Genomic DNA, 27,726 nt, shown 5'->3' on the forward strand with positions numbered 1-27,726 from the left:
GATGTGCACCCTGGGATAGAAGATGCCACTCACCGAATCACCAAAGCATCACAAGTGCAAGCATTAGTCTATCTATCCAAAATTTAGTACTTCCTTCCACAACTAGTTCTGAATTTCATAAGCTCTTCCTGAAAACTTTTATGGTGGATTTTCTCTTTCTTCCTTCCTTGTCATCTTAGCAGTTGGGGCTTGCCAAGCTGGGAGAGGGCATATGGGGAAGGGAGGCTCTATGGGTACACAGAAGTATATGCGAAGTCATAGCTTCCCGTACCATGCAGTTCACAGATTCTATGTCTCACCACTTAAGTCTCAGGGAGAAAGCTATGTCAAGGCTACCAGTTTGGAATTTGCCTGAAGAAGGGTATGTTAACACTGCATGAAGCAGAAAGTCCCAAACTATTTCATCAAGCTACATTTCTCTACATTTTAATATAGCCAAGTCTTTAATGTCTCAGTTTTGATTCCTTTGTATTCACAGAGTTTGCACCTTTGTAAGCAGAGATGAGCTGTGCCTCAAAATGAAGTTGTTTCTAGGAAGCTTTAGTATATACAGAGCTTAACTTCACTTGTCTGTTTATTTTAATCTGTCAATAGAAGATTCACTTCCTCTATATATATCTTTTCTGATAACCAAATAAGTTTAAAACTCAGAAACATTCAATTTTATCAGAAAACTTTCAGGAAATGTTTTGAAGTAGGAAGTTATAAACACTGTTTAATTTCTGTAGACAAAAAGTAAGCCAAATATTCACCTGGCATAAACAGATATACCTTCACTCATGTCAGATACACTGAATTATGTTGCTGAAGGAATTTGATTAGTTTGAATCCATATTTACTTCCATAGACATTAGAAGGACCTCCCCTGAAAACTGTCAAGTTACACCAATGTATAGCTAGGGTTATCAAGATTGGTCTTTAGAGTTTTGTTTCTGTTCCTGGGGCAATTGGTTTCTTTATTATCTGCTAAGAGTTTAGATATAATACCATTTACCTGAAGAAAGAGCAGACTGGTGACCATCTGCCAAGGCAAACTTTAACATAAAATAATAGATCTGAGATCTAGGCAAGAAATACAACTATGGAAATGTCCTGATCCACACCTTCCTGGGACAGATGTCCAGTCGTTCCTTGGGTGGCTGAACATCACAGGGTGCCTTGTTATTGTAGCTTAGGCAACTTCAAAGGTCTTGGCTGTGGTTGATTACTTATAATCCTTACCACTTCCAGGATGCATGCCTTGTTCAGTTGTCTACTTGCTGATGTTTTAACTGTTATGATTTGTTATATATATTTCTATGTAATCTAATTAGAAACCTTGCAACCCAAGAAACTCATCCTTCAATATCTTATTTCACATTTTAACAGACCAAAGCAACATGTAAATCTTTATGCACACATGTAACTTTTCTACAAGCTCTCTTAGCATCCAAGATTTGACAACTAGGACAGAAAATCATGCCAGTACTCCAAGGTTTGATCTTTGCTTTAAAGTTCATATAATTTCATCAGGATTTCATGTTAGATCAGTCATGAGGGAAGTTGCAGATGTAGCTTATAAGAAAGACACAATAGGGATTTAGCAACCTTGGACTCATTTCTGTTACAATTAATGCCAAGGCTCTTTCTGACTTGGATGCTGTTTCTCAGTTAGATTGTTAGCACATTTTCATCTGATCTTTTTATTGACAACTCTATTAGTTGTTTACCCAGAAGAATAGTTGCAGTAATCAGAGAAATGATCCCCCCCTTGCTAGAGAATAAAAATCACTAAATTATTTTTTTCTTATTTTATCTATTTTATTTCCTAGTTCCTCCTTAGTAGGATTGTTGAGAAAATGTGAGATTTAATCACTGAAAAAAATACCAACAAAACTTCTAAAGACAAAACAAGGTACACAATTCCATGGATGCTAGGTGGGCTTTTAAAGAAAAAGCTTTTTTCATTTATGTGTAACATCAATAGGAGAGAGCAGAGTAAGTAGGTCCTTTTCTCCCTAAGCTCTGCCCTCAAGGGAAGAATTTGAATTACAAAAAACTGAGGAGGTGTGATTTCATTTCCTTTTCACATCTCAAGAACAGTGTGGGGTCAAGAGTCTTTATTTTATTTGCTTAGTGAGTGATATAGAAAATGTGCTTTCTGAAGAACGCGAACACTTCAGAAAAACAGATATCCATACAAGCTGAATGAACTCTCTTTTCAAAATGAATCTCCATTCAGCGTTTTCCTCCTATGTGGTTAAAAATCTGAGTAAGCCATGCCAAAGGTTGGAAACTCAGGAAACCATCAGGCATATATTAGTTAGTTGCTTTATTATATATTCTGCAGAATGAGCAAGATATCTGGTTTATTTCCTATAAATATGCAGACTTCAGACTACCTCGCTATTGTCCTACCTGAATGCACAGAGCTAAATCAGAGGAAGCTGTTAGTGCAAAAACAACAGGAAACAAACCCGCTGCAAACACTAGGTCCTTCAAAGAACAAAGGTGAGCTGCTATTCATCCTCGAGTGGCACTGGAGAACAGCGGGGACCAGAAGCAGAAAAACCTGCGACCAAACAAGCTAGTAGCCTGCATCATCCTCATCCCTGAATTTAAGATCAAAGCAAATTTGAAAACCTTACAGATGCTGAGGTAGGCAGAAGGGAAAGCAAGTGGGTTTTAAGCAGGCTGACAGACACTGGGAGCAAGGGAAAGGCTGCAGCAGTTTGCCGCCAGACTCACAAAGGCAGGGAAACAGGTAAGTGGGTGGACAAAGCTTAGAGAAACCGGCCAGGAAAGATTCGGGTACAACAAAACAACATTGTTGTTTTAATCCTTTTGCTTTATGCACTGCAGACATAGAGTGACAAAATAAAAACATTTTTGCTTTACAGAAACTGGTTTTGAGCCTCTGAAATCAAATGTTATTTGGTTTATTGGACGTTTCTGTCATCGCCACAGGTTTTTGTTGCGTTACAGTACTGGGAGGAGAGGTAGGAAGAAGAGCTGGCTGCACACAGCTCTCCTCCTGCAAGTGATTGAGCAGTGTCATCCGCAACGAGGAGACTGAAGTTGCACCTCTCACTGCTCTTGACTTACAAAAAAAAAATTTTAAAACCTCCACATAACTGCAACTGTGACACTTCCTCATATGATCCTTCAGAGAAGGAGCAGCTGAATTCCTGTTCTGGATTATTTCAGGTAGCAATACTCTCCTTCGGCCACAACCATGGATGTTTAACACTTCATCAACCCTTTCATGAAAGAAAATGCTACAGTTCAACATCTGGAAAAGCCCAGGTGAACCTTGGTGCCTAAAGGGTCCTTCTTCAAATTTGCCAATATGTTGTTAGTAATGTGTTATTATCATACATGTGTTCCAGAGATAGTCCTTTCATATCAAAGGTAAACTCTCAGTGTTGTTAAAGGGAGTGTTCAAATGAATTTTGTACCCCTCAAAGGCACTTAATTGTTAAATCCTGCTTCTGTTTCTAAATCTTTCAGTTACTGGACAGAAAGGTATGCAATCTGTATCCAAAATCAGAAAAAGTGTGTTAGTTCACAAATTGCACTTAGTATTATAGCATCAAGGTAAATATATGCTCTGCTACTTTCATCCAGGAGAATGTAGAGTAGAACACTCCACATGCCATTCTTTTAACTGTTTATACACAGGGTCCTCTGGCAGAATTTGATGTATTTGTTTCACTTAACCCAGCCATGATTCAATTTCTCGCATTCTGAACAGCAGGCATAGATCTATATTTCTTTTTCTTTATTTCATTACCAGCTGATAATTTTATTGTATTTCATTTTGAGATTCATCTCATGAACACAGTGCGTGTTTTGCATTCAGCTAGATCTTTCTTATTTTTAGATCTTGCCTGATTCACAGTAAGCTTAAAAAAAAATCCAGCCAGCCACCCAGTACCTTTTGTTCTTGGAACCATTTAAAATCAATTTGTGATCCTCTCCCCTCAATCTTTTTCTTCAAAACTGATAATATTTTCTGCATGAAAAGCTGCTGACTTGAGAACAATAATATATGCTAAAACCATACATGCGTTTTTCTTTTTAATTGGTTTTATTATATCTGTACATTTTCTTATCACCTTCTTTGAAGATGGGATTCTATCATGAAAAGCTCACTACAAAAGAACAAATAAAGGGCCCACTCATTCCCTCTGTAACTGCACTTACTGGAAAAGAGATCTCAGCCCCAGTAGTCATCTTCCCGTTTGTAGTAGTTCATTCCCCATATTCCCTTTCTCAGGCTGAGGTAAAAGTTTTTGATTTGTCGTTGTCAGGTTCTGGGAGGAACAGAGGTGAGAAGTGTTTTCTTCTTGTGATCTGTGACCTCTCGAGGAGGCCTCTCCGCCTTCCAACTCATGCAGACTTCTCAGTCTTGTCTACAGCAAAGCACTCTAAAAGATGGGGCTGGAGAGCACCCTTTGGTAATTCCTAAACTGAAACATGAGCACTGCATATCCCATCTGTAACATGCTAATTACAGCCTGGATCCTGGTTTGGGGTAGCCCGAGACCCACGTCTGCAGCAGCCAGAGCAGCCAAGTACGTGCTCCATGATGAAATTTACTTCCACAAAGACTAACGCCAGGCTGCCTCTGAACTTGTCGCAGTTTGATGCTAATTCAAGTCCCCAGTGCTCAAAATCTTTTACTGTTGCAATGAAGGAAAAACAAGATAGAAGTTTAGGAGATGCCGTGGTGTTTTCTGTTTTTTCTCCAATCTGTAAAGTATTCGGACAATGTTTGGGACTGGAATAGAAAGTGAACTGGAAAAGGAGCCACAGAATTCTCCTACATTCATTCTCATGTGTGAAAGTCACATTGTGGTTAAGTGCCACAGGAAAGTAATACTGATATGAAATATTAGAAATATCAAAATCTAAAATATTTTAAACTTTTTTTTTTTCAATCCAGGTGTTCTATTTATAACATAGCATGTCATTAAAATTTGTTCATTTATGGAAGTATTTTAATTCTTTGAATGCCTGGCAATGATATAATTTCTTTTAGGTTGATGCAATCACCAGGGAAAGTACAGCTTAGTTTTCAGGGTTCTTAACAGTAGCTAAGATTATTATCGAGAATTTAAATATTCATACTTATACTAGAGGTCAAGTTGATATAACAATGAAAAAGTAAATAAATATAGAGAAAGAAATTTTCTGAAATACTTTATCTTTACCCATAAATTGATTTGATTTATCAGTTGTTCCTTGCAATCTCAAAAATGTTAACCATGTTAACTACTATTTTTAAACAGCTGGCATACGGTACTGCATATACCTCCATGAGGCTGTGTGTGCATAGAGGTCCATGAGGTTGTAACACTGTTTTGACACCCCACAGAGTACATCAGTGAGCTCATGAGGTTTTTCTTGGGTCTAGCACTTGAGAGACTGCACTGGCAAATTTGAAAAGTTTACACACGGTTTTACGGTACAGGCTTTAGAGTTTGTTTGGTCCTTCCTAACCATGCTGACAGACTGACAGTTTCTGAATTCTTTGGCACATAAGTACATCTTGAGGAGAAATATTCTGCAGAATAATTTAAAAAGTAGACCATATGGACAATCAGAGATCTGAAGCTTAAATGTTTTCTCCGGCTCTGTTTTATTTAGCAGTACAGACACAACATATACCTACTGGAGGGTCTGACAGGTGGCCTCAAAGCATCACTGTCTTGTGGCTTAACACACTCTTTCCTTTCAGCTCACTTGTGGCAAGAGACACCGAGTACATTGTCTATAGAGTTTAACATTCTTTTTGAGAATTTTTTTCTCAAAAGGACAATCTTTTATCTTTCATTTATATAAAAGGACCAAAATGAGTATTGTTTGCTGAGATATTGGTTAGCCAACTGACAATGAGTTTGGTTGTCCAAATGTTGCCAATTGATTATTTTATTGCAGAAAACTAAGAGTATAGATTGTGTTTCATATACAACATGATTGACCTGATCGATAACAAAGCAAGCAGAAATCACATTCTCTGAACTGCAACTATGGAAATTTTAATTTTTTATAAAATTCTTCTTGCTGCAGTATCAGAGCACCTCTTAGAGTTTCCTATCAGGTGTCAAGGGAATTTTAAATGAAAGAAAACCTTCAGTGAAAGAAAGCTCTGGGACAGATTTGTGTTATAGGACTTTTATACATTAATTGTATTTTATTGGACTTCTTAATGTTAGTGCAAGACCTCAGGAGAAAGAATTTAAAACTAAAGACCATGGTAAAGGGAAAAATGTTAGAAATATAGGAATAAAGATGATAACTGACAGAGAGGAAGTTCTAGGGAAGGAGAGTCAGGAGCTCTCAGGTCCTCAGTGCGATCTCTTACTGAAGGAGCTCTGTCCAAAGCTTCTCTGGAGTCCCTGAGATATGAAGGTACTAGGATTTGTTTCTTTACAAGCACTGTCAGTGTGCTTTGCTAGGCATGCAGTGTGGGGAGAGGGAGCTCTCATTTTGGGAGAACATGAGCAGTGAACAGGAGGGATGGTGCGTTTTCTGAGAATCACCAGAGGAAAATCCCGATCTGATGCAGCTTTAGTAAAACATAGTGAATATTCAGCACTTTGGAGCAGACTCTTTGCTTAATTGGGTCTTTTGTTGCATTTCCTTTACCTTAAAAAGCAAAAATGTTTAGCTTTGGGGTTTTTTCCACTTTTTTTGGCAACATACAGTGTTTTGCATCAGTCTCTAATCTGAATTAGGCCTTCTGGGCACTCTTAGAGCATAAATGCTAAATAAAAATTATACAGAAATCATATGTCCCTCAAATATTATTTAAGATATAAGAATGTAGTCTATTCAGGTGGACTATCATATCTCTGGGTTTTTTATTGCTTTCTACTTTGATCGATATTTCCCATTGCTACAAAAGGTACAAAATTTACATGTCTGAAATGTGACATGGACATGTGAATTCTGACTATAAACCACTAACATCAACTTTTAAAAAGAATCTTAGCCTAGTCTACATTACATCTTCAAGTATATTGTCCTAGGCCAGTAATTACAGTCTTTTATAGAAGACCTATTTTACAGTACTATTTTTATATAATGTATATTTTTATCTTGACTTTGAAAGATCAAATACTGTTTGTCATGTAAATTCTGCCTTTTGAATGCTTCAGTGACTTAAAGGAATATTGCAGCTCCCAAGAAATTGAAGCAGCAGTATTTCTTTTCTGTGATTGCTACTGTAGACAGTTTTCTTCCAAGTCCTTCTGGCTGAAAAAAGGTGGTGGTGGTGAGGAGAACACATCATGGCAAACTTACAATAAGGCCCATTCACAAATGAAACAATTTCAATAACTTGTATTTGGTTCTATTTGGAGAAAAAAGCAAAAAAAAAAAAAAAAAGCAGAGATTTGTATTTGTGATATATAGGCTGAATGTTCAGTTGAGGTGCAGAATTTAATTGAGGTCCTTCTCTTTCCCTTTTCTTGTTCTTCTTAGTCTTCCACCTGGGTAAACTCGAACAAAAGTAGCTTGCCAGAGGGATGCTATGGTGGGTCACTGGCACATGTCTCCCTGCCCAGGATCCTTTTGGCTATTGAGTATGTTGCTTCAGTCCTGTTGAGATCACCCAGGTATGTGAGCAGCAGTTGATACAAAAAAGTAGCATTTAAAACAGTTGCTTAAGAAATCAAGTAAATGGAATCAAGTCATGCTACAAAGAAATAGTTCAAGACAGACGAATTCTCATCAGTTATGCCAGTTCTCACCAATTGCAAGTCTAGACGAGTGTATTTTTTTTATACTGGTACAGATGCTGGGTATAATAGATATTTTGCACATGTTCCAGTAACTTGATCTGTTTTTCTTCTACTCTGAGTACAGTATCTGCTTGGAATGAAAAGATGCTACAATTGTAGTAGCCCTGGTCTTCGTAAGTTCAGCAGCTGTTTTGAGATCTATACATGCTGCTTATTTTTAAACATGCAAAACAACTGGGAGGATAGCAAAGGAAAATGCAGAATTCAAATTGATTACCAGAGTATGTTATAAATAATATGTAAAACAATGGTATGTAAATGTACCATGGCATCACATAGTTATAACACATTGCAACAAAAACATTTTATTTAATTACAGACCATTGAAAATGAGTTTCCAAAGCTAGGCAGAATTTCAGACAAAGCTGAACAGTGTTTTAACGTTTCATAGAAGGGGCAACTGCAATCCCACTTACTTCCTATTCTGAAAGCAAACTTAAGGCTAATAAAAGACATTAGAGTAATAAAACTCTTCCACTTGTGAGCAAAGCAATGAGTCTGGGCAAAAATCACATAATTTCCTCTGCTTTGCCAGGATTTAGGATCTCTCTCTCAGGTTTAGGGCGACTGCCCAGTTCCAGTGTGATTACCTGACATCCCGAAATCTATGGCCAGGTATCTCAGAAAAATATGTTGCATAACAGCAGCTGTCTCTGATATCACCTACACAAAGTAAAAAAATTTGAAAGGCACTTTTCGTATGAACGAATGTACAATAGTTTTTACCTTGTCAAATATGACTCCACAAGCATATGTTTCTCATTCCACATGAGCCTGTGATTTCTCTTCCAGTTTAGGAAAAGTGATTTGAAATATGGGTGATTCTACTTGGACAGTTGGGTCTGTCTATGAATTCACTGTTTGATTTCTTATTTATGTTATTTTTCATTGCAAAACAGTCACAGTGGATTAGGTTTTTCAGAAGATGAAATCCACATGTTGGTAAATTAGGCTGTTACATTTCCTACTTCTTCAGAGTTAGGTAGTGGTTAATTCATATAGCAGAATTAAAACTAATATTGAAGTTGACAAACTGGTTCCTCAGCTACTATGAATCAATATATTTGAAACTTAAACTGCATTTTGTATAAGTTTGTGAGAATAGGTATTGTGCTGAGAACTTTTGATATTATTAGTATCAGTCAACAATTTATTTTGATGGCTAACCATATTTTTTATTTTTTATTTTTTTTTCACTTTATGGTAGGACATGAAGAAGACTCATGAATACTTGGCAAATACTGCTACAGAAAAGCCTGTCTACGTATGGAAGAAAGGAATCCTTTTCACCAGTTGATTTAAGTATGGCCTTAAATGTAGCAGTCAGATCACTCCTCTACCACCCTTGAACCTAGGCAGACTTTGAAAGAACATTTAAGATATACTAACGTGATATTATTATAGCTTTTCTAAAGAAGATTTTCTTGCTGTGGTCCATTTTATCTTTGCCTGTTATAAGTTATTTCAGGCTGGAGTTGACTGTCCTCGGCTCCCGAGGCATGTTGGCTGCCATGCTGTAGTGCAGCGTTGACCTCTGTGTTCTGGATGACTCCAACAGAATTGTTCGAGTCATTTGACATTAAAATAATGTTCAGTGACTCTGTCATTTTCAAGCAATTTCCTGAATAATTTCAAATCTGTTAATATACAGGAAACTGCTGCTTAGCAAAGGTTGTATTCAGTGAATCCAGGAGCACCAGCTAATTATTAACTTCCCTTATTATCTGAAATGAAACCTGCTACGACACAGACTCATTTTCAATACCAGAAGATGGAAGCAATGCATATAACGGACATCCTTGCCTGAAAAATTGCAGTGATCATATATTTTTCTTGTAGCCTGATGTTTTACATGGAAAAAGAAAGCTAAGCTAAATATATAAAGCTACTGCACCACACTTAGGTGACTCTGCTCCAAAAACTCATGAAAATATGGAGGGGAATAAAAGCCAAATTGTAGCCCAAGCCTGTACGAAAACAGGAAAAGAAAAATCTATTTGAGTTTAAATAGGAATTTCTTCTTTACACTTGCAGCTTGACATATTAATTGATTGTAGTCACAAAAACCCCAGGTAACATTTTCTTTCTTTGGCAGGCTTCTGGACCTCAATGAAAACAGAAGAGCTAACTAATCTATAACTGACACTACCTAGGTCTTGTGACTGCTTCTTTCAGTGCTACCCCCATTTTTGGTTTCTTGATGTTACTTAATGACAATATAAAATAACAAAAATACGCCAACATATAAAAATTATGCCAATGCATTTTGAACTCACCTATTACTTTTAGATAGCTAACAATTTCAGCTGTGAAGTGTATACCTGATTATTTTTTTCATGAAGTATTAGAATATATGCCCTAAAAGGTGTCTGTGCCAAGCTACTTTAAGCTTGGTGAAGAGATCATTGCTTCGCTGAAGTGACTGGCTATATATTACGGGCCAGTAAGAGCTGGATCATTAAAGAGTTTATTTTCAGCAGCTAGAACAAGGAATGATGCTGTTGGATTGAAAGATATGACATATTGTTGTACCTTGATGAATATTGAAGATTGTCTCTTCAAGAAAAATTGAAGACCACAGATGTTCCCATGTCAAAAAATAGATAAGCCCAAGGGGAAAAAGGAAAGGGAACCACAAGATAAAAATTGAACTGTTGAAACATGGTGAGTGAAATGTGGTGATTATTGTAGTCATTACACTGTAATGTAAATTAGATTAGCAAGTAGCTCTGGAAATGCTATTGTATGAAGAAGTAATGGAAAACTTATTTTAACTGCAACCAATTGGCTTACAGCAAATTAGATAACGAGTGACCTGAGTTTTCAACTCAAAGGTGGTTTTCTTAAACTGTGAACTTCTGGATAAATACCTAAAATAAGCTGGATCATTCTCTTCTTACAAGTAATATCTCTGGAAGTCAGAAGAAAAAACTACCACCTCTAATTGAATTTTTCCCTAATACTTCTTCTGGAGAAACAGAAAAGGTGCATCTCTCTCCTTCTTTGAAATAGGTAGCCTCTGAATGCTCTTTTCAAAGCAATTCCCAGCACTCACAGAAGAACTCATAAAAAAGCACCAGGGCTCCTGGTCAGGAGACCAAGTTTAGCATTTGGTGTAGGGAAAGGGGAAACAATAGAGCAGGACAACTTAAGGGCAAGCGCCTTGAGAAAGTCTGGTCTGAGTCCCCAGTTCAACAAACACAAGCCCAGGACCACGTAACAAGAATGTGACCATGTGCAAGGATGTGGTAAATTGTGGTCTTCAAAGCATGGCACATCTCATTCTTTACCCTCTGCATAGGGGGTGCAGTTTGATTTCTGGCAGGAGCTAGAAATCACGTTTGTAGTTTCCATTTGACACTGCTATACAAAATCTGGCAGTTCTTAAGTATAAGTAGTTAACGTTAGGCATGCAAAAAGTGGGAAAATGTGCCAGAGACACAGAAAAGCTATTAAAATATAACTTCAACTTCTCAGCTGTATTCAGAGTTGAGTCAATCTAAATAAAGATTTGACTTTATGCCATGACTTCAAATAAGATAGTACGCTTAGGGATATTCTTAATCTAGTCGCAACATGACACGAAGGTCCATTAGCTCAGGTTTTTATTTAAAAATAATTGGTATAAACTAGTCTGAAATTTAAACACATGTATCAATACAGGGTTTGCATGTGCATTCCTGAGTTATTAAAATATAAACTGGTACATCTTTTAATATGGGAAAACCTTACTTATGAGTTCAAAATAAGGTGTTGAAGAGCAGAATTTCTGTTGTGTTTGTTTCACATAGAGTAGGAAAGGAAAGCAGTAATAATAGCCATGAGTCAAAGCTGTGGCAGCAGGTTTCAAACTGGAGCATCTGTATATGTTCACCAAAAATATGGCTCTAATAATTGCAAGATCGTTCTGTCCAGTATTTATTACAGTGATGAAGTACTGATGACACAGTACCATTCTATAAAACTCAGGCACTTTAATACATTTTTGCTGTCTCTTTAGACGGTGGCTATACTTCAGATGTATTACACTGCTGACAAATGAGTGGAGAATGCAGAATACCTTTTCTGTTTGTAGCTTCACAACAGGGTTTTCTATTCTTACTATAGCTACAACAACTTTGCAGCTGTGCTGGAGACAGGGAACCTGAAACGCATGCCTATATCTTCAAGAGTAATTCGGTCAGGTGATACAGAGTTTTACATTTCATTCATCTCATCTTTGGTGATTCCACATATTGTTTCAACATGTAAGTCTTAACAATGTCGTACTTAGCCACATCCCTTAGACTAAACCTGCATCGTGCGCAAGATGCAAGGGAGGTGGTTTAGGCTTTTGTGTTTCCATTAGGGATGGGGATGGAACTGGAATAAATCTTCCCATGTAGTTTCTCCTTGGTGAGTAGATGGTGTGACTCTTCACATGTAAATTTCACAAAATGAATTTTGTTTGTGTGTACCAAAGCTGGTCTTTGAACTGAACCAATGCCCATTAAGTCAGGATGACTGGAAGATTTGCTTCAGAATTGCACTACTTCTTGAAAGCAAAATGTTAGCACAGATGCAGCCAGTGAGCACTGCTCCTATGACAGAAAAAACTAGTAGGTTCAGTATTTGATTTAATTACTATTAATTAATTTGATTTAATTACTATTCTATATTTTATTGACTTTTTATAATCACTTTATAATCACTTTTTCTGTATCTTGTTTCAGGGTTTTTTTAATTTATGTAGAAAACAATAAGAAACTATACCCTATAGCACACCCTATCTTAAAGTATCCCCAAAGCCTCAGTAGGCAAGAATTAGGTGCACTGAGATCACTACCACTCTTGCTGACTAGCAATTCATCTGTGTTGTCTGAGATTGAGGAGTGTCATTTTATTCTATACTTCTGAACGACACTTAGTCCACTGACTGTCACCATCTAGCAGGACAGTTTTTTCATCTTTCAATGTTAGAGATTGAAAAACATGCAATCACTTCTGTCAAGTGAAAAGGTCTGTTGTAGGATAACAGTAGTTGCTTTTCAGGAATAAGTTAACAGGAGAACATTACTCTTTATCTTACATGGAATGACTTATATGAAAATTATTTTTATTGCTGAGTTCATAAGAATTAATACTGACCATATACATTTCTTAAAAGAATATTAAAATATTTAGAAGGCGGCAATAAACCATATACCCTAACATATGATCCAATCCAAACCCAACTGAAAGGATTAGAAAGATTCCCACTTACTTAAAAAGGATTTGGTCAAGCCATTAGGTAGGTAAGCTTTTGAAGTTCAAGTAGTTTGTTATTAGAATATAATTTTCAAATCCTAAATTTAAAGAAAAATAATTTTTTAAAAAGATAGCATTTAAGTAAACAGCAGAAAACTTGCAGCAAAGGCTGGTAATCTGAGTGCAGTTTTTTAATCAAATATTACTGCAGCAGATAACACAATTTATGATACACAGCTCATGGTATAATTGTCTCAAATTACTGATATGATTGCAACAGAGCAGTAGCTATATACTTCTGCTGCTTGTCTGTCCAAACACTGTTTCTAAAATACTATGCACTTCTAACATAACACAGGACAGACTACTTTCCTTTTGCCAGCCAGGCTGTAGGAACTCCGGAGCTGCCAAAACAGAGCAGTTTATCTACCCAGCCACTAATGATGGCATGCTACATATACTGTTAGGGGAAGACAGGCTGCCTCCACTGCTTGGTGGAGCTTAAAACAGCACCAGAAAACTTGACTGAAGTAACCAGAGCATTAATGTCAGGACCTTTCTTAATAAAGAGTTTCTTTCTTTTACCAAAGTGTAGTTCTGCAAAGTTATTACCCAGCAGGTAGATCATGAAAAATAGATGTCTGTGCAAAAACTGTGCAACATCAGTGGTGAAAGAACTGATTTCTTAAATTATCAAATATAACGATAATGATCATGATGTATACAATAACTAGCCAGTCCTTAAAGTGGAGTGTAAATGGTGCAATCAACCATAAAAATATTCATTGATTAAACTTCTTCAGACAGGGGGAGGCTTTCAGCAACATGCAATAGTATTTGCCTGAACCTAAAAGTTTGCAATTACAGTTCCTCATTCTGCAAGGAGTGTGGGAAAGGAAAACTGAATCATAGAAAGAAGAAGAATATTCAGCTGCCCTGGATTTATACAGAGCGAAACTTCCCAAAACGTAGAAAATTGATCTTTTGCTGATGGTCACTGTAAGAACTTTTCTAATAACACCCCTTTGTTGGAACTCTGAGTATGTTTAGTGTGCAATCAAATAAACTGGGCAACCAATTCTGTTAATTGCCTTGTACTCACTGAAGATTCAGCTACTTTCAGGTATTCTGCATGTTTGCTTTGTAGTGTAAATATAGTAGGTGAACTCCACATTCCTTCAGACTGTTCCATGGATGAAAAAAAGGCATAGGCTTGGCATACATACCTGATTAAACTTGACCTGCAGCACTTTTTCCATGCCTAAGTAATACATGGAAAATGGGGGGGGGGGGGGGGGGGGGGATGGTTAGGAAGTTTTTTAAGTTATTGAGAACTCAGTTTGTTATTTAATAATTAAGGATTCAAATCTAGTAGGCGTCACTACAACGTTTCTTCAGAAGAAGTGGTACGAATACATCTGTATACCACCATTTTCTCAGTACTTTCATCCTCTCTTTGCCAAATCCCATTTGTGTGCTCAGCATTGTAAACTGATTATTCCCCAAATCAAGCTAATTGACCAATTAGCTGAAAGTAAAGGTAAATTATACATTGTAAGTATTGCATAATTAGATTTACTATCAGTTAATCAACTACTGCAGATACAGCACATCCACAAAGGCATATGGGAGAGAGGAATAAACCAGACCTATCTCAAAGTATACATTGTTAAACATTATTCTGCTAAAAAGGAATGTTTTCCTTCCTCTTTCTTTTGATTTTTATCAATATTGCTATACTGTTATCAATACCAATCTAGTATATAAGTCAAAAAATATTGTCTTTTCTAAAACAGTGAGTACAGGCAGTCTTCCTAAGCAGCAGACCTTTACTACTGACAGCTTCAGGTGTAATAGCTGTACTCTGTTGATACTATCAGATCTGTCTAGTCGTTAACTAGTACTGTTTTGAAGTTCAAAGAGGAAAATAAGGATTGCCAACACAGGAATTTCAAGGTATATTTAAGTAGCTTTGGATGTTTGTTGAAAATAAAAATTGAAAATCCTGAATGCTTACTCAAAGCTTACGAAAAATGTTTGAGATCATAATCCCTTCCTTTCATTCCTTTCCTTTCTCCACCCTGATTCCTCACAGATTTTACCAACAAATCCATCAAATATCCTGGTTTTCTCCTACTTCTTTTGAAAACATTGCATATTTACTAGGTCAAGATCTTGGATCCCATCTTGGGTGGGATTCAGTAAGCATAGGGATGTTGACATCATTTGAGATGCCCTGGTGTCATTTGAATTGAATCATCAGTGGCAGGTAGAAGCTACGCAAGGCAACTCATAGTGCCTAAATGGCACCAAATCCTTTCTTTATGCAACCAAATCCAACCTCTTCAGCCTCACTTCTGCCATCTAATATGGGCTGGAAAGTGCTTCCCCAGCTGATCAGCGGTCTCAGCCGTGAATGGTAAAAAGGAAGAGTGTGATCAAGAAAAATCTTTTGATCTCTTCAATTCTCCTCTGTGAGGGTGCCCTGATCTGTTATCTAGTCAGCAATATTCAGCCTGACCAGGACTTTGGGAAGGCATTTAATTCATTCTAGATTTCGGATGGTCAGACTGGTTGTAGTACTAGCTTAGGTTGTAATGCTAAGTTACATTACTGATTTACTAGGTCAACATTATCTATGCATTGCCATAGATATTCAGTGTTTGGCCAATTGTATACAGATACTTATTAGCCTAAAGGATTTGAGTGGATTTTGTTTAATTTTAGTCCCACAAAACCACTTAAAAAAATTCACCTATATTCCATTTAGGAAGAAGTCTTCAAGTCCTGCTGACTCAGTTTTTTACTGATAAGGGGGCATAACTATACTTTTCTCATTACAGGGTTGGTTGGGGGGTTTTGCAGCTAAATGCATTGAAGATTGTGAAGTTATGCAAAAATGTATGTCTTATAATTATCATAGTTATTAACTAAATGCAAATTAATTTCCCATAGAAACTCAGATTATCAGAGGACAGGAAAGGAACCCTACCATTCAGTATCTAGATATTCTGATATTATTATACTGCAGCAAAACTGTTTCTTGCTCATTTTAGTGGCATCCACCAGTTCAAGAGGTAATGTATTTCCTGGTCATTTCAGAAATTCTCATTAACTGTCATGGTGCTATTTTAAAATATACTGCATGGTTGTATAAATTAATACGTTCGCATAGCTGAGTGTTATACCTATAGTCTGTTAATGTAAAGCACTTGTATTAGGTATGTTGTAGGAGTCAGAAGTAAATTCTAAAAGTAATGCTATGTCAGCGTAAAGGCCCCTTTCCCCAAAGGCAAACTCCTGCCTATATTTAGTATTATCTGGAGATATCTGCAAATGTCATATATAGACCTTCTGTTTTCACTTGACCACTCCAAGCTGCATACAAGATAAATATTTAGCTAAACGCTTTTCCACTTTTATGAATCCAAACTATTTCCTGCCGAAAGCCCACCTCATAGTCTCTGCAAATATTTCCCTGTCTGGCTGTGCAAAGAGCTTTACCTGACTGCAGTTTAATAACTTTTTACTCACCTCTTTCAAAACATAAAGGTCATTAGTGTGCTCTTTCTTCTTTTCCCTCCTGAGATCAAAATTATTCTGAGGACAAATTTAAAACAAAACCCAAAAGAATAACATGACTTAGGGTTCTAATATTTAGCTAAGGCTATTAAACTCTTTTTGTCCTACCTATCCCAGAATTTTAGATATAGAGCAGATTTCACACAGCAGCTGGTGAACTCTGCTGTAGTTCTCTAAAACCAAGAGGAGTTTTAGGACCACAGGAAAATTCAGGCTGGAAGGGATCTCAGGAGATCTTTAGTCCAATCTCCTGCCCAAAGTAGGGTCAGCCGTGAAGTCAAACCAAGTTATTCAGGGCTTTATCCAGTGGGATCTTGAAAACCTCCAAGGACAGAGGCTGCAAAACATTTTTGTGCAACCTGGTCCAGTGCTTGACTGTCCTTAGGGGGAAAAGGATTTTTCTTATATGCAGTCTGAATTTCTTATTTCAGCTTATGCCCATCATCTCATCCTTCCATCACGCCCTGCTTTGAAAAGCCCAGCTCCATCTTCTTGCTGACCTTCCCAGAGGTGCTGGGGAGCTGCTGTCAGGCCCTCTTGAAGCCATCACTGTCCCAGGCTGAACCAGCCCTGGTTCCTCAGCTTCTCATCACAGGGTGAGTGCTCCAGTCCCTGACCATCTTGGTGGCCCTCCACTAAACCCACTCTAGTTTATTGATGTCCTTCCTGTACTGGGGAGCTCGAAATGGAAAGTGATACTGTAGATGCAGTCTGAATAGTGCTGAATAAGGGGACATGATCGCTTTGCTCCATGTCCTTGTTATGCTTCTGGGCCTAAGCCCAGGATGTTGTTGGCCCTCTTTACTGCCAGGGCATACTGCTGACGTACACTCATCTCCCTGCTTGCTAATACCCCCAGGGCCTTTTCAGCAAAGCTGCTCCCCTCAGTCAAGAACCAAACTGCATTGCTGCAGGGGGCCTCTTCTTTCCCAGGTGCAGGACCTTGCACTTGTCCTTGTTGAATATCATAACATTCTTATCTGCCCATTCCTGCAGTTTGTCTGAGTCCCCATAGAAGGTAGCTCTGCCCTTGAGTCTATCAACTGGTCTCTCCAGTTTAGCATTGTCTGCAATCTTGAAAATGTGCACTCCGTTGCCTTCTTCAACTCAAAGATAAAGTTATCAGACAGGACAGGTCCCAAAGTAAAACCTCGCGGTAATCCACTTGTTACTGGCTCAACCAGTAATCTCTCCATCCTAATCATCCAACCGTTTTTTTACCCATCTAGTTGCCCATTTGTCCAGACTGAAACATCCTATCTTGGATACAAGAGTATTGTAGGAGAAAATGTCAAAAGCTAAGGTCAATATAAATGTCATTCCCTGTGTTCCCCTTGTCCACAAATCCACTGATTTTGTCACAGAAGACAGTCAGGTTGGTCAGGCATCATTTACTTTTTGTAAATTCCAGTACCGTACCCAGTCAGTCACTTCCTTCTTGTGTGCCCAGAAATGGCTTCCAACAGGACTCACTCCATGATGTCCCAAGACTGACCAACCTTTTGTTCCTTCTTCCACTCATCAAGGATTCCCCTCTTCCCACTGTCTCCAGGATCTTTCAAGGATGATAGACACTGCAGAGATATTGGCCAGATCACTCAACACCTTGGATAAAGCCCATTTGCTCCCATGAAATTGCAGGGTCGAATTCTTGCAAGTAAAACCTGAGTCAACCCACACCCACCTGCACTAAGCATAGAAGCCTGCAACATATCGTCAGTGAAGACTGAGGGAAAGACAGCATTGAGTACCTCAGTCTCATCTGTGTCAGGTGTCACTAAATCAACCATCCTGCAGGCCCACATATTCCTCGTTCAGTCTTTTACCACTAACACAGTGATAGAAGCTCTTCTTGTTGCCTTCGATGTCCCCTGAGAGTCTCATCTCCAATTGAGATTTGACTTTTCTGACACTTTTCCTACGTGACCAGTCAATGTTCCTAATTTCATCCTCTACAGACTCTTCTGCTTTCACCTTCTTTTTGCAATGAAGCTTGTGTCATGAGTTCCCAGACGAGCTAAAGCAGTCTCCTGGTATGTCTACCTGTCTTCCTGATGCACAATTCTTGAACTTGAACAATGCTGTCCTTAAGACCTGTTAGACTTTCTGAGATCCTTTGCCCTTCAGAGCTGCCACCCATGTGCTCCCTGAAATCTGCTGAAATCTGCCCTCCTGAATTCCAGGGTCTGTACTCTGCTATTCTCCTTCCTCACTCTATTCATGACATTGAACTTCACTATTTCATGGGTACTACAGCCAGGGCTTTCATAGATTACCACATCTCCAGTTGATTCTTCCTTATCAGTGACTGGCAGAGCCAGATGTGTCACCTGTTTGGCCCATTCAGTACCTGTATCAAGAATTAATTACCAGTCACCATCTGGAAATCTTGCTGACTGCCCTCAACCTGTGATGTTTCTCTTTTGGCGGATGTCAGGAAGTCAAAGTTCCCTATGAGAACCAGGATCTGTGATGCAGAGACCTTCTTGAGTTGGTTAAAGAAGGCTTTATCCACTTCCTTACCCTGATCAGGTGGTCCACAGCGTTACAGCGGGACAGTTTCCCCCAGGTGAGGACCTCCTCCTCCAGACCACAACTGACCAGTACAACAAGGGCTCAGCTCTCTGAAGTTCCAAGCTTCCCAAATTCCTTTTGAAACAAATTGATGGTGAAGAACTTCTAGCAGCCCCTCCCCTTCCCCCCTATTTCAATAGGGAATTAAAGGTGCTCAGCAGCTTAGAGGCCTAACCTAGATAAAAGAATAAAGCACAGCATCTATAGGGAAGTTTCTTGCTCTTTTTTTCTTTTTTTTCTTCTTTTATTTTTCTTTTTTTTTCTCCTTTTTTTTTTTCTTTTTTTTATACACTCACCAACTAGAGAGCTCTCCCCTGGGCTATCAAAAAATCTTGTGAGCCTGCATGCTTTCAGCAAATGAAGAAATACATAGGGGGCTTTTAACTTACTCCAGAAAGCCCAATCAATTTCAAAGTTAGTGACTCATGAGCCTTTGTTGAATTTAGTGCAAGAACAAACAGTTGTTTCAAGGAAATAAACAGCACGATTGAAAGTACAAGCTTTAAATCATTTCCTGGAGGGGGTCTGCATACAAATGGTTCAAAAAAAAAAAAAGGAAAAAAATGTACACTCTCAGTATAGTTATCTTTCTCTTTTGAATCTCTTAAATTATAAGGAAACAGTTAAGAGAATGATAATGTCAGGGCCTGGAGTCCACTGTACCTCCTTGAGTTGAGCAGGTTCTAAGAATCTGCACAGTTCTTCATCTAGTCCTCAGCTCGAGCTATGCACTCCCTTTTGATTTCACTGGAAGTAACGCTAGCAAAAGATAGCTAAACCAGCAAAGGTATGACCCTTGCAGATCAGGTACCTCAGCAGCAAGGCAGCTGAACAGAATAGTGCCTGAATAGTCACTTTCACTTTACCATGTAAAGAGGACCTGGTTTTGTAGCTATTAACAAATTTTACTAGAAAATAAAGCAGTTGTAATGAATGCTACTCCTAGAATAAATATATTAAATCCCATTGAAAATTCCCTTCCTTAGAATAAAAAAAGAATCTTCCCTTATGCCTTCCAGAATTCAATAAAATATTCATTGATGTTGAAAGGGTGGAAGGGAAAATCTCATCACTTGTGTTTGCTCTTTTTTCCTTAACTCTTACCTCTCATACTCTTTTCTCAAAGATAAAGGTGACTTATACTGATTCTTTTATTTAATTTGAGCTTTAAAAAATGAATTTATTTGTCATTCATAAGAAACATATTAGCTGAATTCCTACTGTTTTCACTCTGTGGAGGACAGTGATGATGACTTTATACCCACTGGTTGCAGATGAAAGATTCCAGGATCGCTTTGGAAAAATGGAGTGGAGAGTAGTCGAATGGGTAATTAGGCCTATGGCTAAGCTATGACTGAGGCAAGATGTGGCCCTAGACAACCTTTTGAAAACATGATGTAATAGAATTATATGGATCCCTTGAAAAGCAAAACTAAACTGGTTTTAACCATAGTGGACTTGGAAGAAAAGATTATCTCTGTCTGAACAGTCTGTGTCCTCTCATCTGAAGAGCAGCACAGTGGCCCTTCATCTCTCATCTGACGCTTAATTTGCTCAGTCATTCCTCATAATTAGTTATTTGGCCTTGGATTTATTCACATCTCCCTTGAAATACGGTGCCTGTACCTAGACACTTTGGCTGAGCAGGCAACTAACACTGTGATAGTTGCATATCTGCACGTGTATGCAACTAATGCTGTGATAGCTGCATATCTGCATGATCTCTGTTACAACAAAGATGTCAGTCTCACAACTGGATCTGTGTGGGTAGGTCCTTTCTAGATGTAGCCCAGCTGGCCTAATTCACCAAAATTTAACCAAGAAGAGTGTTGGTGTCTGGGTCAGATTTGTATGGGGATTTAGTGAGATAGGACACATCCTTTCTCCGGGAAAGAATTCCTTTCCCTAACTGGACTGACTTTGAATTTATGTACTTGTTTTAAAACAACATTCTGCTTTCTTACACCGCTGCTTTAATTTTAATTCCTTGTTAGATTTTAGTATAGAATAGTACTTCAATGATAGAGGGAAATATATGTGTCAGATGGCTTGAATGGACTAATGTAGTGTTTTCCCTTTGAAAAGGGAAGCTAAAAAAAATCTTGAACTTTTACAGCTAGCCAACATGTTCACAAAGTAAATATGTTCTCTTTATGGTCCTATAGAATACTTACATTTCTTCCAGTTTTACTCTCTGTCCTTCACCACACAGCCATACAAAAATCTGAACTTACTTTTGTGGAAGCTCATGGAATTTTCACATTATTTTCTATGCTAAATTTATCAAGCAATTTCTGAGAAAATTTGAAAGAGAATTATCTGGTTTGAATTTCTAGAAGAAATATTCTTAGAGAGAGTTTTAAAAAGGCAGAGTATTCTGAATATTCTGAAGACAATCTCCTTAGTAGTGAGAAGGAGATCCCATTAAAAAGTGCTTGCAATGTGCACAGGAGATGGGAAAAGAAACTGAAGCATTTAAAAGTAAACATTAGAAAGAAATAAGATGTTAAATTTAGTTAACATGATAATATATTATTATTATTATTATTATTACAATTTCATAGAATTATGTAAGTACTTTTCAAACACAGTATGGAAAGGAAATAATTTACATTCAGTTGAGTTGTGTTCTGTACACTGACAGCACAACCGTAGCCCTTTGTGGTGCTCTTGCACATGAATTCTGTTTTCAATTTGGTGGTTGAGATTGTCCAGTCTACTCTGAAGAAGGCTGATTTCCTGGTTACCTGGTATACTTAAAATGCGTGTTGGAAAACCACATTTCAGGGGAACTGTTCTATGATAACACCTGGATTAATATCTGATGTTCTTGCCATTTTATAGGATCTTTGTAACTTCTCTGACAGAACTTAGCCTCCAACAGCACTGGCACAGGTATAACCCAGCTGTAGCCCCATGGTAAAGCCCATTAGATTCTGAGGTGGTAATAACTGTATTTATAATTCTCTATAAATGTTCATGTTGCTCTGCCATTTTTTGTGATCTCTCTTACACTTGATCTGATGCGTGCTGGTGACCCTTCCCCTCATGTTAATGGAATAGCACAGTGGTTTCAATTTTTATCTATTTATAAATTTATCAAATTTATTTCACTTGCTAGAGACATCAGGAAATATTTACAACCTTGTATTAAGTATGAAAAACTGTCTTAATATTACAAGCAAAGCTTAAGTTTGCAGCTTTGGTGTTTCTATATATCTTTAATGCTACCTCTTTTATCTGTGAGCTCTTTGTAGATGTTTACAACATTCCCATTAATGTGTCATCAGAGCATTAGTTGTATGAGAATATATCTCTTGCAATCCACTGAAATACTTAAAGGAGTGTTGTCTTAGGCCCTAGATGGCTGGCAAGTATTTCTGTTTATTACTGGTTTAATTTATTGTATTAATAAACTGATCTTTCATATTTTTCTTCACTAGGAAGAAATTATAAATTAGATGATTATTTTATTTTAATAAAGATATTTTGGTTAAGCATTTTCACAAGTCAATGGCCCATCCTTTTTTCAGTGTGAATTCTACTTCCACTTTCTTAGTCTTCTGTGCGTATAAAAGAAGTGAACACTGTGGCATTATTCCTCAAGTGTTGGTCAAAAGCAGAAAGTTTCCCAAACCTAGTATCTGCCCTACTAAAGGGGCAGTAACAACCCTCTAAAAACAAGGATAGGAACTACTGAAACTCATCTCAAGTTGTTAGAAATTCATCGTGTGAAACTGGCGCCTCCTAAAACTAGCCTATAACATCTCATGGTTCAAGTACACACAGCTGGATATGACGATTTGAGGGAAAAGATGTGTCATAAGAATGGAAAATGCAAGAAATGCAAACAGCATGAATAACAAAGAGGTTTAATTTCTATCTTCCCATAAAGATACCCTTGAGAAGGAGTATCTCTGGAGGATGCTGAGAGATGAAGAAACTCTACAAGCCTCAGATATGTTTACACATTGAAGCAGGAACAAATTTTATGAATTTTATAGTTCCAAATGCACTTTGCATTTTTATTTGAAAATGCCATCATTTCCCAGCCACAGGAAAGGGTCTTTCCATCTCTCCTAACATCTAGTTAGCTGCCCACGGTTTGACTTCAGATCTCTTGCAATTGCTGACATATGTGCAATTTTCCCTAACTTCTTGATCTGAAAATCAATCTTGGATTGTTCTGCTCCAATTATGATATCTCATTTACAAAAATCACTTAAACAAAACTGTGTAATTTTACATTACAGAAGTGGACCTTTCTGCCTATTAAAGCATTCATGTGTCATTGCCTGGACGATCAGGGAAACAATGACCCACTGTATCATCTCTACGTATGAGTGAGATCTACCCTTCCCGAGTGGTTGTAGGACTCCCTTTCTGAGCAGCACAGTATAAAATTCACCTGTAGCATGTTTTGTTCTGATGGTGAAGGTACTCATACAGCTCCGAGCAGGCTCTCCACATCACTGTGATGTAACCACTACTCAGGGCATGGTTAAATTAAGAAATTTCCTAAACTTGTTTCTGCATCAAACTATTAGCATTCTGCCAAGTGCCCACAGGACAACTGCTCCCCACAGGTCAGTCAGTTGATGAGTATTTTCAGTGGTGGAACACTGGTATTGAAGAGTGAAGAAGAGCATAACTAGCTAAAAAAAAAAATTGACTGAAGAGAATGGTTTCCAATTAACGTTCCAGGCACCCTTCACCCACTGCGCTCTTACTGCCAACACCTGAAGAAGTACATATCTACTCTTGTTCAGCTGTTGGTAATTGCAAGACCTCTGATGTCAAATCGTGGACAGCTAACTAAATGTTTAGAGAAATAAAAAGACTGTTTCCTCTTAAAAAGGATCTGGCTGAGAAATTATGGCATTTTCAAATCTAAATGAACACTTTGACAAATTTCTGGAATGGTGTAGGACTGTAAGATGAACTGCAATGACTTAGTGGAAATTAAGTTAAACACAGGCACACAGACCAAAGGTTCTCATTAATACAGCTGGGAACACACAGTGAAATAAAATGTAGAAGCTAACATTTTATAACATCATTTTCGCTATGAGAAATCCATGTGATATAACCTAAATTGCAGTAGTCTGCACATCCCAGAGTGGAGGGATTGACAAAAGAAAGTCCATCTTTCTTTTACTTCCTATGTATATTTGTAACACACAAATCTGTCCTTAAGCCCAAACTTTTGGTGCGTATCATTCCAATATTGCCTTCTCAGGTGAGTTTATCACAAGTGTCGTGGTTTTACCCCAGCCAGCAGCTGAGCACCACGCAGCCGCTTGTTCACTTCCCCTCCCCCCCCCTCAGTGGGATGGGGAGGAGAATGGGAAGGAAAAAGACAACAAGTCTGATGAATAACATAGAAGGTAAAGAAAAAGAACAAATAATTTATAATAATAATTAGTAGTAGTAACCATTTTTAGGGTTTGAAACCTCACATATCAAACTAGTCTTTGCTAAGCTGAGCTTTGTAAGCAATGATGACTTACAAACAATAGAAGACTTACAGCTTTTAAATCATACTAAATGAAAAGTGGAAAGCACAGTGTTAATACTTTGTTAGCAATAAGTGCTGTAGTGAATAGTCAAAACTGCAGGAAGGACATGCCGCTGAGCATAATTAATGGCTACATAAAGATATGTGTACTGTGCAACTGGGATGTGTGACTGCAGCATAAAGCAGCATATCAGAGCCACATGTATGAAGTACAACAGCACCATGGCATGCAGACTTTAGTGGAATCCAGCATAAAGTATACAGATGCAAGGTCTGCAAACACTTGCATAACCCATCCTGAAAGTGGTGCCACAGCATTTCCACCACTGTTAATGTGCAGTTAATGCTCTTCTCATGCTACAGTCATGCCTTCAGCTGCAGTGCAGACCCACTCTTATGATAAGCCTTCTTATGCATATTGCGGTCACAGCTCTCAATTGCACAGCAGACATACCTCAGTGCCTTAATTCAGTGTGCTCAGTGAGACTGTCTTACATGCCCAAGATGCTTTTGTTTGCTGGGTAGAAGCTCCCTGCCTCAGGTGTTGCACTGAGCTTGATCCCGCTAGGCATCCATCTCTTCTTCTGCAGCTCCATGCATGTACTTACAGTTAGCAATTCCTAACTTTAGGACATGACCTCTTTGCACAAGGGCAGTCTTGTTATGTATTTTATTTGCACTGTCTGGCTTCATAGCTTTATCTAACGAAGAAACATATGGGCAACTTGAAAACAAGTGAAAATAAAACTTTCAACTTTCAAAACTTTTGTACAACAGGCTGAGGAAAAAAATCTGCCACTTCAATCTCTTACTTGCCAGATCCCTTCCAGAAGTAAATGTCATTCAGGACTGCAGCTATCAAGTCAAAAGGTGGCTCATGCTGTCCCAGGCGGGGCTGGCTCTGCTGCTGGAGAGCGTGAGGGACGGAGGGAAAACAAGCTCTCGTAGCACAACTCAGCTTCCAAATTCCTCTGAACTGATACAAAATGTTATCCAGGCTTATGCCCTGAAGCCTGTCTGTTATTGAACTTGCTGTGAAAAGTAAGTTTTGGGCAATGCATAAATATTTGGCACAGTCCTGAGCTCTGTTTCTGAAAATCTCCACAGAGGATGTCAGCAGAAATGAAGGTGGAATCTATCAGCTTGGTTCTCCTCTATCAGAAAGTTTTAAAGGCAAACACAGTGTTCCAGATTCATATATATATTTTCATATACATATACATGTACTTATTAAATTTGTATAAAGGTACAAAATTGCAAAAACAGATGAGGAAACAAGGGTAAAACCAGAATTCTTACCCCTTTCTTTAGAAAAAAGACTGTGGCTGGCGGCATCTGAAGACACTTTGTAGACTTTCCCTTCCTAACTAAGATTTTGCAGAGGTTCCCCTTGGGGCAGTAGTGGTGAAGCTGGGCAGCACTGACCTCTTTTCTTCCTTTCCTAGGACAAAACAGTGCTCGGAATCCCTTTGCTCTGATTCTTTCTCTTGGTCTCAGGGACAGCAGCAACGCCTGAGTTTCTTGCATTTCCTCATGAGCCTCTGGCACTTTAACATTTATTCAGAGTTTGGTTGACCTCTGCTGCCTTTATGTATCTTTAAAGTTCATTCCTGTGCAACTGTCAATACATCTATTTTGCAGCTTTGAAATAAGAAGCTTTAGGGTGACTAAAATAACGCTTGCAACTGTTCAGTCAAGTGTGGTTGTGATTTTAAAGATCTTGCTGTTTTCGGTTGACTTTTTACTAATATTGCATCTATTTTCATCTACATCTTTGGAAAATACGTTGCATTTTCTAACCACTTTACCTTATGATTCATGAAGAAAACAATAAAGTAAAAATAGAAGTAGTATGGGGGGACAAAATTTACCTCAAAAAATATTTTCTGGACCAATGTTTTGTTTTTCCTTCAATTGTTTATAATTATGTAACTAGCCTTTTCCAGAATGGTTGAAGTTGTACCATCATAAAGCAGAAAGTATATCTTAAGTAGTGTAGAATAGCTTTAATATGATATCAGAACAGAAGTAAGGCCCTCAGTGCAGACTATATAAAACAAAAAAGTAATTGAGTGCTGAGAATGAGGTTGAGTTCTAGCAGAGCTCCCAAGGAAACAAGTGAATATCATAGGTCAGTTTAATTCTCTGCTGAAAAGAGACATGACTGTTATCTAATTTGTCACATTAGATACGACATTCTAATCTGAATACGGATGCAGGGGTTGTACCACCAGCTCTGTTCCTGATTTGGCCATTATAGGTCACTACAATAGCATGATGGTAACTCTAATAAAAAAGATTCAGGATGTCTTTTCCAGCTTAGGAACACAAATCCCCCCTCTCCTCTCTGCCCCGTGCTGTGCTTTACCTTTATCAGTCCCATGCAAGGAGTAAGCTGAGGGGGATGCAAAGTCAATTGGCATCCTCAGGTGGGATGCAGTAAACTCAGCTGTTGTAGCTCAAAGCAAGACTCATTCTGTTTTCTAGCCTATGACATAGGATACATGTAGGCTACACAGATAGCACAAAAAGAGCTGAAAAATGGCATATATGTTGCAAAAAAAAAAAAAAAAAAAGAAGAAAGAAAAAATAGAAAAAAAGGTCTATTTTATCCTCAGAAAGCCTTAGCTTTCAAAACTGAGTTTGCAATGTTTGGCTTTCAAAACTGAGTTTGCTGCCATATTCTCCATTTCCTTGGGTGTCTTTTAGACTGTCAGGAGAGGTAAAGGACCAAATGTGGCCTAACCAACATTCTCATAAAGATGTTTTTTGCCAGTCTGGAAATGTATTTCAGTTGTGGGCAGCTTTGCTCTGCAGCAGCAGGAGATGGTTAGTGAGCATCTCGTAGGAAACCTTGCGACAATCAAACCTGGAGGTTGTGTAGTCACAAGACTCATTCACAACTGCAGAGAGTCTAATGAAACTTTTCTCTGAAGTGAAAAAAATCTGCTTTTCTTAATGACCCGTGCCAGCGCTCTCTGCAAGCCCTGGGGGCTGTGCAGGTGTCTCAGGAGGTTCACCTCACCAGCACCAGGC

This window comes from Balearica regulorum, chromosome 3 (assembly GCF_011004875.1).
Source record: "Balearica regulorum gibbericeps isolate bBalReg1 chromosome 3, bBalReg1.pri, whole genome shotgun sequence".
NCBI classification, from domain to species: Eukaryota; Metazoa; Chordata; class Aves; order Gruiformes; family Gruidae; genus Balearica; species Balearica regulorum.